The sequence below is a fragment of the Cervus elaphus genome, chromosome 11 (genome assembly GCF_910594005.1).
Source record: "Cervus elaphus chromosome 11, mCerEla1.1, whole genome shotgun sequence".
Taxonomy (NCBI): domain Eukaryota; kingdom Metazoa; phylum Chordata; class Mammalia; order Artiodactyla; family Cervidae; genus Cervus; species Cervus elaphus.
Genome location: NC_057825.1, coordinates 21342851 through 21364151, shown reverse-complemented (window position 1 = coordinate 21364151; position 21301 = coordinate 21342851). Strand labels below are relative to the sequence as shown.

Here is a 21301-nt window from a genome sequence, read left to right as displayed (position 1 = left end):
CCCTTGGACAGCAAGGAGATCAAACCAGTCAATCCTAAAGGAAATCAACCTTTAGTATTCGCTGGAAGGACTGACTGGTGCTGAAGCTGAAGCTCCAATGCTTTGGCCGCCACTCCCTGGGAAAAAAAACAAAACCTGATGATGGGAAGGATTGAGGGCAGAAGGAGAAGGAGGTGGCAGAGGATGAGATGGTTGGGTGGCATCACTGACTCAGTGGAGATGTGCTGTGTGCTGTGCTTAGTCACTCAGTTGTGTCCAGCTCTTTCCAATCCCATGGACTGCAGACCGCCAGGCTCCTCTGGCCACAGAATTCTCTAGGCAAGAATACTGGAGTGTTTTGCCATGCCCCCCTCCAAGGGATCTTCCCAACCCAGGGATCGAACCGAGGTCTCCCACATTGCAGGTGGATTTTTTACTGACTGAGCCACCAGGAAAGCCCCAATGGACATGCGTTTGAGCAAGCTGAGGGAGATGGTGAAGGACAGGGCAATCTGGCATGCTGCAGTCCATGGAGTGACAAAGAGTTGGACATGACTTAGCAACTGAACAAGAACAATAGCTACTGTGTAACCATAAGAGTTTTCCAATCAGTGATTCACTCAAGACCTCCCTTTGTAACTAGAAGCTGATGGAGTGAGGGCCATAGTTCAGAGTTTGTAATCCCAGTATCTCGATGACTGGGATGCCAGATTCTCCTGCTCCATCACAAGGGGAAAGAATGTCATGCTAAGAGCCTGGAGACTGGAAACATGTAACTGACACTCCTTAGCTTGGCTCGATGGCATGAGTTGCACTGAAGGCTACACGGGTCAGGGCTCATTTGGTCATTGGGGCAACCCTCTGAAGTGCGTACAAGGATCTACACTGCATGGAGGGGAAAGTACATCTTGGGTCAGGGCTTTCTGAATCCAAAGGCCATTCTCTCAACCACATTGCTACACCATCCTTTCGATAGTAGTAGTTTGATTTTTTAAAAATGGATTATTGAATTAAGTATGTTATCTTTATGAAGGATATACTCTTTGACACACATTCACTCCTGACTTTTGGGTGAGTTTTTTCTGGTCTTTAGTTTTTTTATTCCCATCTTTAAATTGCAAATGTCAGTTTGCACGCTCAGATTCTGTCATGTCGGACCCTTCGTGATCCTATCCACTAGGCTCCTCTGTCCATGGGATCTCCCAGGCAAGAATACTGGAGTGAGTTGCCATTTCCTTCTCCAGGGTCTCCACCTGATCCAGGGATCAAGCCCGTGTTGCCTGCATTGGTAGGTGGGTTCTTTACCACTGAGCCACCAGGGAAACCCCAAATGTTAGATTCAGTTCAGTTCAGTCGCTCAGTCATGTCCGACTCTTTGCAACCCCATGAATCACAGCACACCAGGCCTCCGTGTCCATCACAAACTCCCGGAGTTTACTCAAACATGTTAGATTAGGAAACCTCAAAATTCCCTTCCCTGGCTGCCTATCTGTGATTCCAGGATTCATTTATGTGTCTGGTTACCTGATTTATTTCAAAGTTCCCAATTAATTCTCATCTCAGAGACTTCTTAGAGAATATAGAATGTGATCATGTTACGGCTAATCTCCATTGAGTCTAATCATTCCATTTAATTGATTTGCTCATTTTTAATCCTCCTTCCTAAGGATTTGAGAATTTAAAAATTAGAAGCAAAACATAACAGAGTAAGGCAAAACAAGTAGATTGAGATCAGGATAAAGTCAGTAAGTGATAAAGACACGAAAAGGTTTAACTCCTTCGCAAAGGGACGAGTTGTAGGTGGGAGGTTTTTCCATCTGGTTGTGAGCTTCATAGTGATCAGTCTTTTCAAGAGACAAAAGAAGGAACCACCCAATTTCATAGACAAGGTATCAGCTCGGCTTTGACTGGAGCTAGGCAGTGATCCTGGGCTTAATGCCACCTCTTGGTCTAACGACAGCTTCAGAGAGAGACACATCTCCCCATTGGACAGAGGCCTTGTTGGACTGGCACAAACTAGACAAGACTCAGAGTGCAGTGGAGTTTGGGCAGCCTGTGAAACCACGAGGCAGAGTCTGGTGGATATGGGTGGTCTTGGGGCTGTTGGAGGCACAGGTGGGAGGCAGGCTGGGTGAGGGCAGTGGGTGGAGTGGTTGCTGCTGAAGCTGAGAAGGCCAATTTGAAACTGAGTTGTTGATCCACACAAGGTGATGAAGAACTGGAGCCAAGAGAGGACGAGATCTGGAAAGAAAGCAGAAAAGAAGAAGCAGGAGTGAAATGGACAGACGAGAACTGGCCTAAACAATTCCGAAGGCAGGATGTGCGTGACAGTAGTGTCTTTTAATGCTGTCACCCCCTGGACTTGAGGGAGGGGACCAGGCTGGGGGTATTTTAGGAGCTGGGCTCCTATCAGTCCAAGAGTCTCTCGGGGGCCTCAGGCAAGAAGGCCCTGCCCAGGAACTGCCTTGAAGCCAGTTCTCCTGTGCCTGCATGTGCATGCGTGCCAAGTCACTTCAGTTGTGTCCAATTCTGCGACTGCATGGACTCTAGTCCACCAAGCTCCTCCATCCATGGAATTCTCCAGGCAAGAATATTGGAGTGGGTTGCAATGCCTTCTTCCAGGGGATCTTCTTGACCCAGGGATCGACCCCTCTTCTCTTATGTCGCCTGCACTGACTGGCTGGTTCTTTACCTCTAGCACTACCTGGGAAACCCAGTTCTCCTTCTTTGTGATTCCCAATTCATTGCCCCTCACCTCTTCCAAATGACTTCACTAGAAGTCTTGGTGATGGGCCAAGACTCAAGGTGGACACTGAACCTCCCTGAGCGCTCTGGGGTTGAACAAACCGGAAGGAAACAGCCTTTTGTGGGCAGGATATGGCTGATCTGGGAGAGGAGCCTGTGCTCACAGATAGGAACACCACCACCCGTCCCTTTGTGTGGCCAGAGGCATGTTTGCTAATTGCGCTGACCTTTCCTGGTAAAGCCACCAGGCTTCCCTGGTGGCTCAGATGGTTAAGAGTCTGCCTGCAGTGTGGGAGAGCCAGGTTCAATCCCTGGATCAGGAAGATTCCCTGGAGAAGGAAACGGCAACCCACTCCAGTATTCTTGTTTGGAAAATCCCATGGACGAAGGAGCCTGGTCAGCTATAGTTCATGGGGTCGGAAAGAGTTGGACACAACTGAGTGACTTCTCTTTCTTTCTTTTCCTTGTAAATGGCGGAATTCTGGGATTTGGCTTGGAGGAGGGGGTGGCTGGGGTCATGGGGTCAATCACACTGCAGTGAAAGGAAGCTGGTCACCCTCTCTGCCCCAGCACATCTGTACTCATCCTCCTTTGCCCAAGTTTAAAAACCAACACCCTTCCCCTGCCCACCACCCCCCAATCCCCCCACCCCGCAACATCTGTCCTTCCATTGCAGACCTTGGAGAAGAGTAGCTCATTTAAAATTGAGACAGGATTGGCAGGAGCCCTCATGGGAAGGACCACTAGAGCCGTGTGAACTTTCTTACCCTTTTATTCATACCATGTGCCGTTTGAAACATGTTGTAAACTGTGAAGCACTCGTAAATATCAATGAATGTGATTTACTCATTCTTTAACAAATATTTGCTGGGTATCTAATGTGTACCAGATGCTGGGCTAAATGCTGGCGACAAAGACTTGAATGAGACAGTCTGCATCCTCAGGACTACAGACCATTGTGGTGGGTGAGAATATAAATATATCGTCAAGAACAAGGGCTGTCAAAGCAAATCCAGAATGCCAACAGGAGCCCCTAGGACCCAGGCCACCTGGGAGTGGGGTGTGGATGGAGAGTTTTAAGTGGGGAGGGTTCAGGAAAGGAGATTCCTGAGCTAAGTGTTGATAAAGTGGTCCAAGTGGGTCCACAGGGCAGGACACAGTCCAGGCAGAAGGAACAAATAGGAACAGAAGCCCTGAGGCAGGACAAAGGCTGCCGCAGGAGAGAGCAGTTTCCACATGTCAGCACGTGCACAACAGGAGAAGGAAAAGGATTAGCTTCTTTGCTAGTGAGGATGGCAAAGGCCATGACAAAGCTCATAATGCGTTTTAACTTTTAAAAACAGGTGATGTTGGGACTCCCCTGGCAGTTCACTGGTTAAGACTCTGCACTTCCAATGCAAAGGGTGCAAGTTTGATTCCTGGTCAGGGAACTAAGTGGCTTCCCTGTGGTTCAGCGGTAAAGAATCTGCCTGCCAATGCAGAAGCCACAGGTTCGATGCCTGGGTCAGGAAGATCCCCTGGAGGAGGACATGGCAAGCCATTCCAGTTCGATCCCTGGGTTGGGAAGATTCCCCTGGAGGAGGGCGTGGCAAATCACTCCAGTATTCTTGCCTAGAGAATCCCGTGGACAGAGGAGCCTATTGGGCTACATACAGTCTATAGGGTCTCAAGACTTGGACACAACTGAAACAACTTAGCACGCACGGGGAACTAAGATCTCACATGCCAAGAGATGCAGCAAAAAAAATAAAATAAGCTACAAGGGCATATTGTACAGCACAAGAAATATAGTCAATATTAAAAAAACAAAGAGATGGGGAGACACTCAGTTATTTTCAACAGGGAGAGGGTTTGTTTGTTTGACTCTTGATTGCTTTATTATTGTTGTTGTTGTTCTTTCAGAAAAGACAGTCCATCCACACCAGAAGGTTCTCATTCTGAAGAGATAGGAGAGTGACCTGTGGGATTTTTTTTGAAGCGCAGCTGGCTGGGAACTGCTGGAGGTCTGATGGGTCTTACCCTAGTGTGTGGAGCTTAGTGATTTCTGATCTGTGAAGGCAAGGAAGCTCCTGGAGTGGCACCAAGTGTGGGTGACAGGGAGCCTGGATGAGCAGTGGGCAGTGAGGCTGCTTCCCTGATGGTTCAAGTGCACACGCTGATGAGTGTGTACCACGGGGCCGGAGCATTGCAGAGGTATATTTATCTGTTACCTAGGACTCAGTCCCCTCATCTCCCGCCCACTGGGACACCCATTGGATGGCATGCAGTGGATACCAGGGAAGGAGGCTGTGGACCTGCTCTGAGGGCCTGGGATAAGGCAGAATCCTCACTCCCCTGCACATGAAGATCATTCCAAGAACATTTAAAATAAGTGTGATTTTCTGAGCCCGACCCTAGATCAGTTAAATCAGGATCTCTTCTGGGAAGTCTGTCGTCCTAACTGAAGTGCAAGTCAGGAGAGCAGAATGTGTCAAAGGAAAAGGAGGTGGTGTGTCCTGAGTGTTCAGGGGAAGGGGCTCAGGACAGGGGCTGGAGAAGGGTGTGGATGGAGACCATGGCAACCAACAGGTTACCTGTAGACAGCAATAAGGATTTTCATTCCAGAAAGACTCACACTGACTGCAGCGTTGTCCGGCTCTGCCTCCTTTGCTGTGCTGTCGTTCCAGTGGAACGTCTCTATTCTTAGTTTCAGCGCAGGTAAACTACCACAAACTGGGTGTTCAAGCAACTGAATTTCATCAGCATCTCATAGCTCTGGAGGCTGGAAGTCCAAGATCACGGCATCAGCAGGGTTGGTTCTTTCTGTACCCCTGAGGGAGACTGTTCCATGCTCCCACCTAGCTTTGCCAGCATCTTTAGCATCTTTGGCTTATAGAAGTATCACCCCAGACTGCCTTCTTCTTCTTGTCCATGCCTGTGTCCAAATTTCCTCTCTTTATAATGACACTATTTATACTGTGTTAACTTAACTTCTCAGATGGTAAAGAATCTGCCTGCAATGCGGGAAACTTGGATTTGATCCCTGGGTCAGGAAGATTCCCTGGAGGAGGAAATGGCAATCCACTCCAGTATTCTTGCCTGGAGAATTCCATGGACGGGGAGACTGGAGGGCTACAGTCTACAGGATCACAAAGAGTTGGACATGACCGTATGACTAACACACACAGGGCCCACTTTAGTGACTTCATTTTAAGTTGATTAACTCTGTAAAGACCCTCCAAATAAGGTCACATTCTGGAGTTAGGCCTCCAACATATGAGTGGAGCGGGGCGGATTTATAATTTGATCTTTAACAGTTTGGAATAAAAATGTATTATTATTGTTATTATTTCTACCCATTTTGGGGTATTAGGTGCCTGATTCTGTGTTAACATTGTGTTATTAATCCTCCCCAAGCACTGTGCAATTAGATGACATTGACCTTATTTTAGAAATGAAGAGGCCGAGCTGCCATGAAGTATAACTGGCCTGGCGTCGCAGGAAGCAACTGACCTACATCTGGCTGAGTGTTATCCATTGTGTTGTGTGTGCGTGCTTTGTCCGACTCTTTGCGACCCCATGGACTGTATCCCCCCAGGTTCCTCTGCCCATGGGATTTCCAAGGCAAGCATACTGAAGCGGGTTGCCATTTCTTTCTCCAGGGGATCTTCCAGACCCAGAGACTGAACCTGTGTCTCCTGCATTGGCAGGCGGATTCTTCACTGCCGAGCCATCTGGGAAGCCCCGTGTTATCCATTACATTCCCAGTAAGGATGAGACAACCCTGGCCGACCTCATAAAGCCCTTTCAGGTTTCTGAGACCGATCTTTTTCTGTCAGGAAGAAAAGAGGCCTGTTAGGCTTTGCTGTTCTAAAGAAAACGCAAGTCTGCAGGACTCCCGGGAAAGGTATGCGCGTATTGAATTTGTAACAGGATCCTGGAGTCCTGGCTGTCTTTCTTTATTCATGGGCTTCAGAGCTGGAGGTACAGCACGGGATGGAGGACAGGAGGTTGTGTAATTCTCTCAGGAAGAAAGCCAAAACGAAAAGGAAGAATGCAAGCAAGCGGCGTCGGCACACAGGCAGTTTCACAGGAAAGAGATGAATGTTCCACTGTGTCCTGAAATGGTCACGGGGCGCGGGCTGGAGGAGCTGCCGCCTTTTGCAGTTTTGCTGGAGGCATGATCTCGACTTCGTAGATGATCTGCTGCTCTGGTCAGCTCCCTTCAGCTGTGTTCAAGGAACAGGGACTGAGCAGCTACTGAGGATACACGCTCACATCCAGAGACAGTCCATACTCTGCAGAAACTCAGAGTCTGCAGGTAGCTACAGACCCATGAGGAGATCATCTTGGAATTATGTGCAGAAGGAAGCAGAGGAGCTGCAGGAAAGCAGGGGTCAGGGTGTGTGTGTGTGTTGAGGGGGAGGTGTTGGGGGTGGGAGAGGACTCAAAGAAGGCTTCCTGGAGGAGGCAATGGCTGAATCTTTAGAAGAGAATACACAGTAACGGGGTGAAGTGAGGAAAGCAACAGCTCAAGCAAAGACACATATGCACACAAAGAGACATACAGAACAAGCAAAGACAGTTTGCATGGGAACCAGCAGGCAGGGGTGTTTAATTCAGGCTAAATATGCCTCTTCTGGGGAGGTGACAACTGCCAAGCTTCTCATCAAGGGTTAAGACAGCACATCTGAGCTTCTTCCACTAAAATCTCCTGGGGCCTGGACTCTCATACCTGATCTCCCACCAATGGGCTTCCCTGGTGGCTCAGATGGTAAAGAATCCTCCTGCAATGCAGGAGACCTGGGTTTGATCCCTGGGTTGGGAAGATCTCCTGGAGGAGGGCATGGCAAACCTCTCCAGTATTCTTTTTTTTTCCTCCCACATTAATTCTTTTTTTTTTTTTTCCATTTATTTTTATTAGTTGGAGGCTAATTACTTTACAATATTGTAGTGGTTTTTGTCATGCATTGACATGAATCAGCCATGGATTTACATGTATTCCCCATCCCGATCCCCTCTCCCACCTCCCTCTCTACCCGATCCCTCTGGGTCTTCCCAGTGCACCAGGCCCAAGCACTTGTCTCATGTATCCAGCCTGGGCTGGTGATCTGTTTCACCCTAGATAATATACATGTTTCGATGCTGTTCTCTCGAAACATCCCACCCTTGCCTTCTCCCACAGAGTCCAAAAGTCTGTTCTGTACATCTGTGTCTCTTTTTCTGTTTTGCATATAGGGTTATCGTTACCATCTTTCTAAATTCCATATATATGTGTTAGTATACTGTATTGGTCTTTATCTTTCTGGCTGGCTTCACTCTGTATGATGGGCTCCAGTTTCATCCATCTCATTAGAACTGATTCAAATGAATTCTTTTTAATGGCTGAGTAATATCCATGGTGTATATGTACCACAGCTTCCTTATCCATTCATCTGCTGATGGGCATCTAGGTTGCTTCCATATCCTGGCTATTATAAACAGTGCTGCGATGAACATTGGGGTGCACGTGTCTCTTTCAGATCTGGTTTCCTCGGTGTATATGCCCAGAAGTGGAATTGCTAGGTCATATGGCAGTTCTAATTCCAGTTTTTTAAGAAATCTCCACACTGTTCTCCATAGCGGCTGTACTAGTTTGTTGCCTGGAGAATTCCATGGACAAGGAATATACAAGGAATATAGCCTGGTGGGCTACACAGTCCATGGGGTCTCAAAGAGTCGGACACAACTGAGCCGCTAAGCACCCCCCCACCGACATTACAATTTTGTTTTGGCACAACAGGCTTAGAGTTGCCAAATATATACTCAGCTGAATCTGAAAAATCAAAGCACTTTAAGGGAAGGATTAATTATTAAGAGCATATCTATTCAAGCTTAGCACTTAGAAACCTGACACAGATTGGTTCTGAAGAGAGCAGTGAAGAGATTCTGGAGGTAATGATTAGATTCTTGTGCCATGACATCTTGCAAAGTGTAAGCAGAGCCAGGTAATAAAAAGAGAGGTGCACCTACCCCCTGCTAACTATTAACATTCTTCCACTAGCTTCTTTTGAGATGACCCAAAGATTAGCCAAATATCAGGGAACATATCCTGCTGCTGTGAAGTTTTGTGTTCCGTGTCTTCCCGCTGGTTAAATGATGCTTAGTTTGTAAAAGTAGCCAAGGGCAGAAATTCAGAAAAAGAATCTGTTGTTAGTACAAACAAAATATACTCCCCTCCACGGTATTATGCTAACAGAGGTGTCAGATAAAACCATTGCATAGCCCAGATACATTTTACCTTAGAACAAAAGCCTGTTTGCTTTGTAATGTTAATCCTAATGTGGTTTTGAGAAGCAAATTAAATATTGATGAATCTTTTAGAAAATTTGTGGATGATAATGTGTCTTAATTCATTGTGAAAACTTTTAAAGGCACTGATGATCATTCTTTCAAAATTGCTTTTCTCACTGTAAACAGTTTGACTTCTATATTCAAAGGGAATTTTTTCAGGTAGCATTATCAATCTGCAGTGGAACTCATCCTTAAGGCAGATACTTCAAAACTGGAGTCCTGTCTTCTATGGTTTTGAAATGGTACACTGGAGATTGCATGGTTGTCTGTTGTTTGAAAGGATGCCTGTCTGTCATTCAAGAGAAACAAAAGTCACTTTTGGTGTTTAAAGCAGGAGGAATTTAATCTAGGGTATTAGCTACATTGGAGATGGAAGATTGGAGAAGCCAAATAAGTAATAAATAGAACAAAGCAACCTAGAGATTAACACAAGAAGGAAAGTCAGTGTCATCTGAGACTGGATGGCAGTGGGGTGAGGTGAGTTTGCCCAAGGCCAGGAGTGAGGTCACCAGCTGGGCTGGAAAGGCTGCTGGGTTGGTGAAGACAGAGATGGAAAACACCCCAGCCATTCCCATCCCCTGGCGTTCCTATCCCTCCTCCAAGATACACGTCAGCTGACTTAGAGCCCAAAGCCAGCTGAGAAAATAGTCTGGAACTGCCGCATCAGCCCCAGCGCAACGCAGGCTCTAGCAGAAGGAAGGCCAGGGGTCTGCACAGCTTATCAGCTTTTCACCAACTTTACTCATCTGCAAGAGAGAAGGGGTGAGGAACCTCTTTGATGAAGACAGGTGCAAGGAATAAGGGGAAAAGAGAGTTTCAGATGAAGAAACAGAGAAATGAGCCGGAATCAGGGTCCTGATCTTCCTCCCCATCTGTTCTTCTACTCTCTGGTCTGATGTATTTTCCTAGTTTTATTATTATTTTCTTCTGACTCTTCATATCTTACTCCATGCTTTAAAAAATTACCCCTGGGGGAAGAGTGGATGCATGTATGTGTATGGCTGAGTCCCTTTGCTGTCCACCTGAAACTATCACAACATCGTTAATTAACTAATTAATTAAATTAACTAATTAAAATAATTAATTAACTATTAACAGTAGTGTTAATCAATGATTAGTTAGAATCTGAAGAGTGCTTCTGCCATTAACTACACCTATTTATGTCATTTGTGACATTGGGGAAGGTCTTGCTTTGTCTGAATTCCGGTTTTGTTTTGTTTTCTTTGCCTCATCCGAAAAATAGAAGTTTCTTAATATTTACTCTGCATAGTTTTTATGTGATTAACATATGCAATCTATCAAGACTTTGCCTGGAGCATTATAGTTTTGATTATGAATTTAGTGCATCATTCTTGCCTCGGTCACTGCCATAACCTTTAAATGGTCTCCCCACATCTTACCTCCCAAGGTCTATTCTCAGCCGAGCAGCCCAGGTGACCCTTTTGAAATGTATTCTCCACGTCACACCTTGTCTTTGAGCCTCTCATCGACCCCGATACTGTCTTCCCTTGATGTTTACATGGTTCACCTCTCATCTCCTTCAAGACTTGGCTCAGTGTCACCCAGCTCTTGAGGCCTCCTCTATCTAAAATTGCACCTTGCCTTCATGCCTTGCCAGCATCCCGGCATTTCTGGTCCCCCTTCACCTGTTTAGCCTTCTCTTTTCCCCATAGCACTCAGCACCTGCTCACACACTTGCTCACTCTCTCATTTTAGACCTGATTCCCTGACGCACACTTCAGCTGGGAGATACCAGGGTCTTTGTTCTGCTCTTATCACACGGGTGGCGAAACTCCACCCCGGGGTTTCGGAGTCCTCGTCATTTCCATGAATGGGGGTCCAGATAAGCTCTACCTTGTCTTCAGAATTTAACTTCTATCCTCTTAGCCTGTGCACACACTTTTAGAAGCCATTCTCTGCAAGAGGCGTACACCCGTATTTCCCCTCGCTTCTCTGTCCTGTGAATCAGGCTGGAGGCAGCAGATTAATGACATGAGAGATTAACTCACAAATGCATGAAAGCAAAGTGAAAAGGCTTCCTAAGAGCATCGCTAGAGGGCCAGACTCTCAAGGGGCATCCAGCCTCTCATCCCTTCATTCAGGGTTCTGTAGTTCCTCACGTGTACACTTCAAGATGGGGTGGGGAGAGACATATAGGATGCCGGGAGGACCAGAGTCCCAGTTAATCTTGCACCTCTCTACAGAATAATGTCACAGGTCCTCAGCCACAGGTGCAAGTCCAGCCGTCCATTTATCTGCCCACTCAACGACCTATCCATTCCTTTCTTCAGCCTATTATCCTTGAGGGAGTAGATGCCTCTGTAAGATATCTCTTCATTTATTACAGTTCTTCCCAAATCATTGGGTGTGCATGTTTCAGTCACTCAGTCATGTCCAACTCTTTGTGACCCTATGGACTGTAGCCCACCAGGCTCCTCTGTCCATGGGATTCTCCAGGCAAGAATACTGGTGTGGGTTGCCATTTCCTTCTCCAGGGGATCTTCCCGACCCAGGGATCAAACCCATGTCTCATGTGTCTCCCGCATTGACAGGCAGATTCTTTACTACTGAGCCACCGAGGAAGCCCCCAAATCATTAGGGTTTTGTTATTGTTATTTCTTGTTTCCCTCCCCCAGCCCTTGCTCATGCTATTTGCTTTCCTCCCCCACCCATGTCTTTGCCCATCAGAACCCTCATCATCCTTTTAGGTGCTTGTGGCCGATCCTAGCTGCATCCACTAATAACAGGGGACCCCGCTCCATTCTCCAGCCACCCTTCCACTTGATGAGTCATGTGACTAATTCTGGATGGTGGATGAGCAAGACGTGTGTCCCTTCCAGACCGAGGTGTCCACTAGACACATTCTGCTCTCCATCTGCCATCCGACTCAGTCCAGAAGATGGCAGAGTCTCAAGTTGGACACAGTCCAGGCCCCTCTCAAGGGGCCTGGAGGACAGCCACTCCGAGAAGGGCTGCAGAGAGGAGTACATGACCACATGGTAAGAAACTTCGACTGCAGAAGCTACTCTCGATTTTGTGACTGTTTGCAAACAGGTCGGTTGCTCAACAAAGACATATCGATCATGATCGATCTGATGATGAGCAGTGAAAAAGTGAAAGTGTTAGTTGCTCAGTGGTGTCTGACTGTTTGCGACTCCATAGACTATAGCCCATCAGGCTCCTCTGTCCATGGAATTCTCTAGGCAAGAATACTGGAGTGGGTTGTCATTTCCTTCTCCAGGGGATCTTCCCGATCCAGGGATCAGACCCAGGTCTTCCGCATTGCAGGTAGATTCTTTGCCATCTAAGTCACCGGGGAAGCCCCTAATGTGATGATGAAATGCATCCTCATATGCAACTCCATGTAGGGAACATATCACCGGACATATTCAAAATGTAGAAAGTTCTGGGAGAGGTTGGACAGAGAAAAATGAGAGCATGGAGTGTGTACATTGGGTGTGGGGACATCAGAGAGGTGGAATCCAGCTTGATGATCTAAAAGAATCCCCAAGTTGGTAAAATCTGATCTAAGATCTGAAGGATAAGAGCACTGGAGGGAGAGAAGGCTTTCAGGAGAAGGGTGCTCAAGGTGCCCAGGCTGAGCTGGAGGAAAGCCAGTGGCGTTATCTATATAGGTGAGTTTAATCCATGATAGGCGTTAATACATGTTTGCTAAATGAATGACCAAATGAATGATCATTATTAACTGATTATAGGAAAAGATTGGAGGAAGTAGAAGCAAAAAGAGGAATAAAAATTTGGGCATGAAAACATGCCTTTCCAGAAAGGAAAATACCTGCATCTATTTAAAAAACAGAGAAAGAGGTATATGAGGTGTTTCCCTATTGAGAAATCTCCGTCAACCTCAAACCTGTTGCAATTAAAGGGAGGAATGTGACGGGCTTTCTCAATCTATCTGTTGTAATGTGAAGCTTTGTAAGGGATTATTCTGTATTGTGTTGGGAAGATTCCTCTAAGCCTGACTCTCTCCACAGGCCCTGGGAAGCCATGCAGGACCCATCAGGCAAAGGAGAGGAAATTCTGCTTTTCATTCTACAGGATGGAAAACAAACATTGATTAGTGGATCTTTATGGCAAATGTGGACAGAGTGTTTGGGAGAAGATGCAGATATCTATTTGTAGTCTCCTGTACTAACACAGTAGAGTCATGCTGTGTGCTCTTCACCAGTTGATGAACAAATAATTTATGTTTTATAATCTAAACTGTCAGAGTTTCCTTTATGTAATGACTATAGACTATACACAGCTACCTTTGTGGAACCTAAAAACATCATTGCTTCAGGCAAGATGTAATTTGCAATAAATAATTTAGCAACATACCTCTCTTCATTCTATTTACAGTAAGTTAAGATTCATCTCCATGGCTGATGTGAAGCACCCATGAGTGGATGGCAAAACCCAAATATATCTCCCGTGTAACCCGATTCATGCTGAAAGGGCTCCAGGAATTCCAAAGATACTGCAGAGCTTGGAATTCTTTCTGCCCTCCAAGTCAACATATGTACTTTTCTCCCTCCTGGTTGGTTTTGCTCCAAATAACAATGTCTGGTGCATAACTCTATTTATTTGTATCTTGGAAGGCATTTTTCACCTCCTAAAATGCTTTGGATAGAAACTGTGGTGCCGCGGTCCCTGCTCGCTTGTTCCTTTTTTTGTGCCATGAGAGCTCTCACTGCAGTATCCACTGCAATCACGCCATGGCCGAGCAGATTCTTTGACAGACGTGGAAACCAAGGCTCAGAGAGCCTGGGGCTTCCTCAGAGTGGCCAATGGGTGCTTTCTTTCACTCAGAATATTTCAGTGAGCACCTTCTGCAGGCAAGGTGTTGTAGTTACAAAGGGCCCTGGGTTTAAATGTTGAAAAAGATAGAAATGGTCCCTGACTTCATCCAACTTATATTTTAGTGGAGACAGATACTTAGCAATTATGCAACTGACGTCTGCCTCAGGGCTGTGGCAGTGCCAGTGGAGAGATGTGGGCATGGACTGAGCAGGAAGCAGGGCATCTGATCTGTCCTGGAGGCCTGAGGGTGCTTCTCTGAAGAGGCAGTGTGAGCAGTGAGAATTAACTGGTTCCTAGACAGAAGGGGGAAATCATTGTCCGAAGAGGGTGGATGGAGAGAAAGGCCCCGGGGCAGAACTTGGTTTTTAAATTTTCTTTCTTTCTTTCTTTTTGCCTGTGCTGGCTTTTTGTTTCTGCTTTCTCTAGTTGCAGAGAACGGGGGCTACTCTCCAGATGCGGTGCTCCGGCTTCTCATTGCGGCGGCCTCTTTGGTTGCAGACACAGGCTCTAGGGTGCTCGTCTTCAGCAGTTGTGGCTCGTGGCCTCTAGGGCACAGGCTCAGTAGTTGTGGAATGTGGGCTTAGTTGCTCCACAGAATGTGGGATCTTCCCGGATCAGGGATTGAACTAATGTCTCTGGCCTTGGCAGGAAGATCCTTTACCACTGAGCCCACCAGGGAAGCCCCAGAACTTGTTTTAACACAGAAGGATCTTCATCAGGTGGCAGAGGTCTTTAAATTCACACCTTTGATGTCAACTAACTAGGCTCCCTCACTGTTCAAATGAAGAGATCCTGTAACGTTTGGCCTGGCTGTGGGCTGAGAAGACCATCTCTACCTCCCTGAAGATCTGAACCTCAGCTCAGCTTGTAGGCTGCTTGGGGACACGAGAGACAAGTGAAAACAACTTATGCCCGGGATGTATGAATTAACTGCCAAGGAAAGCAACGTTTGTTTCCTGGAATGAGATGGAGGCAATCAGGTAGTAATTATAATAGTGTCATAACATTGAATGGGATAAAAATATTAACATCATAATGTTACCCAATGAGTAACAGTAGCTCATGTCTTGTTTGTTTTTGGCCAAGGCATTCAGCATGCGAAATCTTAGTTCCCTGACCAAGGACTGAACCTGGGCCACCTGCATTGGGAGCACAGAGTCTTAACCACTGGACCACCAGGGAGGTCCCCCCATTAGCTCTTGTTTTGACTGCACTTTCACATGTTAATATAATGACTGTCAGCCTCTCAACAACCATGTGAACGTGTACCATCCTTCTCATCTTCCAGGTGAGGTTACCGAAGTTTAGAAGATGAGGTTACTTGCACATGTGACTTGGTTAAAGAGCTTGAATGCAAGCTCTTTGCTCTGTTGCTTTTCTTCTGTTCTTCCATGACCTCTGGATTCCCCACACTGCAGCCCTGTGACCTCAAGTGAATTGCTTAACCTCTCTGCACCTCAGCGCTCTGATTTGTTAAATGGGGAGATAATAATACTAACTGATATCTCAGTTGGTAAAGAATCTGCCTGCAATGCAGGAGACCCGGGTGTGATTCCCTGGGTTGGGAAGATCCCCTGGAGAAGGGAAAGGCTACGCACTCCAGTATTCTGGCCTGGAGAATTCCATGGACTGTATAGTCCATGGGGTCACAAAGAGTTGGTCACGACTGAATGACTTTCACTTTCACTTTTCACCATGACCTCTGGATTTCCCCACACTGCAGCTCTGTGACCTCCAGTGAGTTGCTTAACCTCTCCGCACCTCAGTGCTCTGACTTGTAAAATGGAAAAATAATAATACTGATGGAGCTAAAGTGATGATTAAATGAGTTAATACATGTCATATGGGGACTTCCCTGGTAACCCAGTAGCTAAGACTCTACATTCCCAATGAAGTGGATCTGGGTTCGATCCCTGGTCATGGAACTAGACCCCACAGGCCACAACTAAAAGATCCCTCATGCCTCAATGAAGATGAAAGATCTCAAGTGCTGCAACTAAGATCCGGCACAGCCAAATAGATAAGTATTAAAAAATAGCAAAGCAGAACAAAATATGTCATATGCTTGAGACAGAGCCTAGCCCATAGTAAAAGGGGTGAAGTGTTAGCCACATTATTGATTCTCTTTGATATTATTACTAGTTTAATATTTGAATTTTATATTAATGATATTTGATCCTTCCATTGGTTTAGTCTGAAACTAATAAAGAGTAGATAAGATCATCAAAAAGAATATTCTTTGTTATTTTTGATAAATGGAATCTATATTAAAATTGGTTTAATGGACCTTGAACTTCAAAGGAGTCATTAGCCTTAGGCTAAAATGATCACTCCCTTTTCTAACAAACCTGTCAGCTACAACAAAAGTCATGAATGCTTGACATTCATTCATTCATTTTCAGTATAACGTGCCCTGAGTACCTGAAATATATCAGACCTTGTTCTGGGTACAGTAATGGGCAAAGTGAGCAAAATCCCTGCCTCTGTAAGGCTTGCATTCTAGTCAGGGGATAAAGAAAGAAAGAAATGAAAGACGACAACACATGCTACGTTCCATCCCTGGTGGCTCAGAAAGTAGAGTCTGCCTGCCATGCGGGAGACCTGGGCTCGATGCCTGGGTCGGTAAGATCCCCTGGAGAAGGGAGTGGCTACCCACTCCAGTATCCTTGCCTGGAGAATTCCATGGACAGAGGAGCCTGGTGAGCTAGAAGTTGCAAGGAGTGGAACGTGACTGAGCAACTAACACTCTCGTTTTCACTTTTCCATGATGACAAGGGCTTTAGAGAAAGGCAGGAGGAAAGGGGGTGGGGAGTGCAGGGTGAGGGGGTTTAAATTCAGCGATCAGTGACCACCTTGCTAGGAAGATGACATTTGTGCTAGGACTTTCAGGGGATGAGGGAGCCACCCCCACAGTCTTCTGGGTTAACAGCATCCCAAGCAGACTGTTTCCTATGTGCCCTCTAATTCCTTACCTTCACACTTGATTAATTCACTAATCATTCTCATTCATTTATTAAGTATTTTTTGATGATTTGTTTTGTTCTAAACCCTATTCTGGGCGGTGTGACTTCAGTGAATGATGCCCTCATGCTGGCAATTACTGTGTGTTTCACAGTGTAACCAGGGAGACAGAAAGACCATCCACAATAACCATACTGGGTGATAAGGGCTGTTGGGGAATTATGGTAGCAAAGGGAGATATGCCTAAATACGAGAGGTAAGAGAGACAGGATCAGAGTCTCAGGCCTAGGGAAGAGTCACAGAGCAGGTGAGAGTTGAAAGAGCCTTCATACAAAAAAGTGAGACTCTATTAGGAAGGCCAAAGAGGAAGGGCATTCAGGCAGAGGACTGTGCAGTAAGTTACAAGCACAGCGGTATCCTTTGGGTGCTGGAGCAAAGGTTGGGAGGAGGCAGGCTGGTGAGGCCAGGAGGTTCCCACACTGGGATGGAGTGTGACCTCTTTCCTGGATCCAGCAGGGGTCAAAGAAGGATTTGCAAAATGGGGCGTTTTCCTATTGGTTTGTGAGAATGACTCTTTCCACGGCTGTGTGTGGGAAGGATCGGCTTTCTAACGAAACCCAATCAGAGTTCTGGAGATGGACCGGCCACCAACGTGAAGGATTAGGAAGGCTGTCAGGCAGAGGGATTTAAAAGCTGGTGCTGAGTCCTAGATGTTGTAAAAAGGGCAATTTGACAGCCCTTGATAATGATGTGGCTTAGAGCATGGGGAAGGAGGCCAGGAAGCTTCACAGGCTCCTGACATGGGTGACCTATGCGGCGATGATGATCAAGAGAGGGCTGCTAAGAGTTATGGGTTCAAGTTCAGACATGCTGACTTTGAAGGTCTCCAAGAACATTGTTTCAGCAAGCAACATCTACTGGGCACAGCCTGTGCCCATCAAAAGCAGGTGACCTGATAGGTCTTGATCCAGGGTTTCAGGACTTTCAGAGACTGAGGTTTCTTGTCTTGTCTCCTGTGTTTGGGAGATGTTGTCAGTGTAACAGTTTGGAAAGCACTAGCCACAGGCCAGATGCTGCTGGATGAGCTGGGTAGTGACTTTCACACTGTCATCCTTAACTGCCTTCCAAAGGGTAGGTGCCATTTTAATTATTTATATTATTTCTTTTGTGTGTGTGTTGCTATTTCTATTTTATAGAGAAGGAGGGAACCAAGACTCAGAGAGGTGAATCAACCTGCCCAGTCACCTAACTACAGAATCAGGACTTGAATCCAGATGAAGTAACAGGACCTGCATTCCTAGTTACCACTCTGCCCACTTAGGGTCGCATCATTGCTTTATGTTGTTGGTATGCAGTTATGGATGCACGTATCCATCTGTTTTTTTTTTTTTTGATAACTTCACTTAAAAGAAGGGGATAGGGAAGAAACTTCAATTAAGTAAAAATGGACTCCTGTGGAGAAAATATTGACTGTACAAAGAGAGTCTTATGTGTATAACTGAATCAATTGACCTGAAACTAATACAACATTGTAAGTTAACTGCGTGTGCTAAGTTGCTTCAGTTGTGTCCGACTCTTTAGGACCCTATGGACTGTACCCTGCTAAGCTCCTCTGTCCATGGGATTCTCCAAGCAAGAATAGGCATTTCAATCAAAAAAGAAATTAGACTAAAAAAAAAGAAGGAGGTGAAGAAACATGAATCTTACATAAAGTGGATTCAATAATAAGCTTTTTGGTACAAAAAATCGTACTATCTTTGAGGTTCCCCCAAATATATATTTAATAATCAGCCATCATTTACTGAGTCTCTGCTGGCACTAGAGGTGTTCTGAGAATGGAAAGTAAACAAGATAAAGGCTACTCACACCCTCAAAGAGCTCACCAAAGAGAAAACCAAAAATGAGGCTACTGTATTGCCCCAAGGTGAGGCTCTTTCTACCAAATTTTAGAAACCGAAACCTCAAAAGCAACTTGTCTCAACTGTGCTTAGTAACCTAAGACCCCAATGCCCTTTGATTGAAAGTCACCCTCAGAATTGTGTGAGCCTATGGCATGAGGAGAGTAGGAATAAAAAGAAACTATATGGAAAAGGTGATATTCAGATTGGTGGCTAGCACTTCTGGATTTTTTGACTGTGCTGGGTCTTTGCTGCTGGGAGTAGGTTCCGGAGAGCAGGGGCTACTTTTCATCAGGGTGTGAGGTCTTCTCATTGTGTGGTGACTTCTCTTGTTGTGGAGCACAGATTCTAGGCACATGGGCTTCAGTAATTGCAGCTGCAGGCTCAGTAGTTGTGACATACAGGCTTAGTTGCTCTACCGCATGTGGAATCTTCCCAGACCAGGGATCGATCGAACCCATGTCCTCTGCACTGGCAGGAGGATTCTTGACCACTGAAACACCAGGGAAGTCCAAGATTGGTGGCTAGCCCTTTAATTAACTTTTTTATGGTCCGAAGCAAGGGCATCGCTGTAGGATTATGTTCACTTCCATTCCATAGATGAAGATGGTAAGTGAGGTTCACAGAGACAAAGCAACTTGTTGCTTGGTAGCATAACTGGGATTCAGATGCAGATATCCACCTGCAAGCTCCACAGAAAACTGTGTTCTATTCTATCACATAAGCCAGGAAGGGAAGCAGCGAGAGAGTGGTGAGGGGTGATGCATCGTTCAGGGAGAGCCTGGTTACAGCAGATGAAATGCATCATCTGATTTTTTGGTTAACACTTTCCTACCCAAATGCATACCAGGAAAAGTCCCGTCAGTGGTTATGTTTCAGACAACAGGGTGATTCCCTCCAACCTTATTCCTTCCCATGTGTCCACTGAATTAATCCAGCAATGGAGTGTTATTCCCAATTGGTAAGAACTCTCTGCATACCGTCCACATGCCTGGCAAAGTGAGAATTCCGTGAGCTAGTTAAGAAATGCAGCCCAGCGCCCCCTGAAACAGGATTTGTTGTTGTTTAGATGTTAAGTCCTGTCTGGCTCTTTGTGACCCCATGGACTGTAGCCCTCCAGGCTCCTCTGTCCATGGAATTCTCCAGGCAAGAGTACTGGAGTGAGTTGCCATTTCCTTCTCCAGGGCATCTTCCCAATCCAGGGATCGAACCACACATCTCCTTCATTGGCAGGTAGATTCTTTACCCCCGAGTCAGCAGGGAAGCCCCGATAAAGGATTGCAGCTGGTTAGAATCGTGCAGTGTGCCCTTACAAAGTCATTAAACCAATTCTAAGACCCTGGAGGTCAAGATTGACATGGTATTTGCATTTATATTCTTGACACCTAGGGAGGAAGCTAGAATTTAGTACACATTCAGGGACTACTCCTTGAATAAACATATAGTGAATGAAAACATAGCCTGTTAATGTTACATCTAATACTATTTTCTACTAGTACATTAAAATGCTAAAATATGTGGTCTGATTAGAGTATAGAGCACTTAAGCATAAGACACATAATAGTTCTTTGATTAGAATCTTTGTGGAGTGGCTCTCAGGAAATGGGATATTGGAGTTGAATTCTGACAGATTATGCAGTCTATTCTCCTGGTACCCTACTCCAGTTGGGGTGGATTTCTGTGTGCTTGCCTGCCTCACTGGACTATCATTTCCTGGGAGGGCAGGAATCAATTATGACTTAACATTTTTGTTTCCAGTAGCACCTTCCGGCACCTTCCAGAACTGCACTAGGAGTCAGCACATTATACTAGAAAGAGCTGCCATTGGAATCCCACTCTCATTGGTCTTTGAGCAATTTCTGAAAAACACTTGAAGCCTCAGTTTCTCATCTAAAATAAGAGATCATTGCTATCACCTTCTAGATGTTATTTGTTTATAAGAATTAAATATTGGTAGTGATGTACAGTGTCTAGTATAGATGCTAAAAATTCCAGCATATGGTGAATGACAATAACTCCTCTCCTTCAATTTCCTTGGTAAAGAGGAGATGCTGGAAGAGATAAAACCAAAGTCAAAGTGCGCCAATGCTGGTGACAGTACTGTCTAACACTTGGAAATGAATTGTCCGAGGAGACACATGTGCTGACAAAGCAAGAGATTTTATTGGGAAAGGGCACCCGGGTGGAGAACAGTAGGATGAGGGAACCCAGGAGAACTGCTCTGCTGTGTGGCTCGCTGTCTTGGGTTTTATGGTGATGGGATTAGTTTCCGGGTGGTCTTTGGCCAATCATTCTAATTCAGAGTCTTTCCTGGTGGCGCACGCATTGCTCAGCCAAGATGGATGCTAGCGAGAGGGATTCTGGGAAGTGGACGGACACGCAGTGTCTCCTTTTGACCTTTCCCCAACTCTTCCGGTTGGTGGTGGCTTATTAGTTCTGTATTCCTTACAAGGATCTCCTGTCATAAAGCAACTCATGCGAATGGTTACTAAAGGGCCTGGCCAGGGTGGGCGGTTTCAGTCAGTGTGCCTCCCCTAACAGAAGGGCCTCGTCCTCTAAGAAAACCCACAGAAGAGAAGACAAAAGGGTCTTACGCTCATAGA

General features: G+C 45.9%; 1 long non-coding RNA gene across 2 annotated transcripts in view; it reads left to right on the top strand.

The window, feature by feature from the left end:
* The window catches only part of LOC122703018, a 42787-nt gene extending 29230 nt beyond the window's left edge, over positions 1-13557 (top strand). Inside the window, exons 3-6 of one of the 2 annotated variants that reach the window (XR_006343396.1) lie at positions 4627-4727; positions 4939-5515; positions 11745-12035; positions 13032-13557. This is a non-coding gene — a long non-coding RNA (uncharacterized LOC122703018). Of the gene's footprint in view, positions 1-4626; positions 4728-4938; positions 5516-11724; positions 12036-13031 lie in introns of both variants that reach the window. The other variant, XR_006343395.1, reaches the window with a different exon arrangement.
* The last annotated feature ends 7744 nt before the right edge of the window (positions 13558-21301 follow it).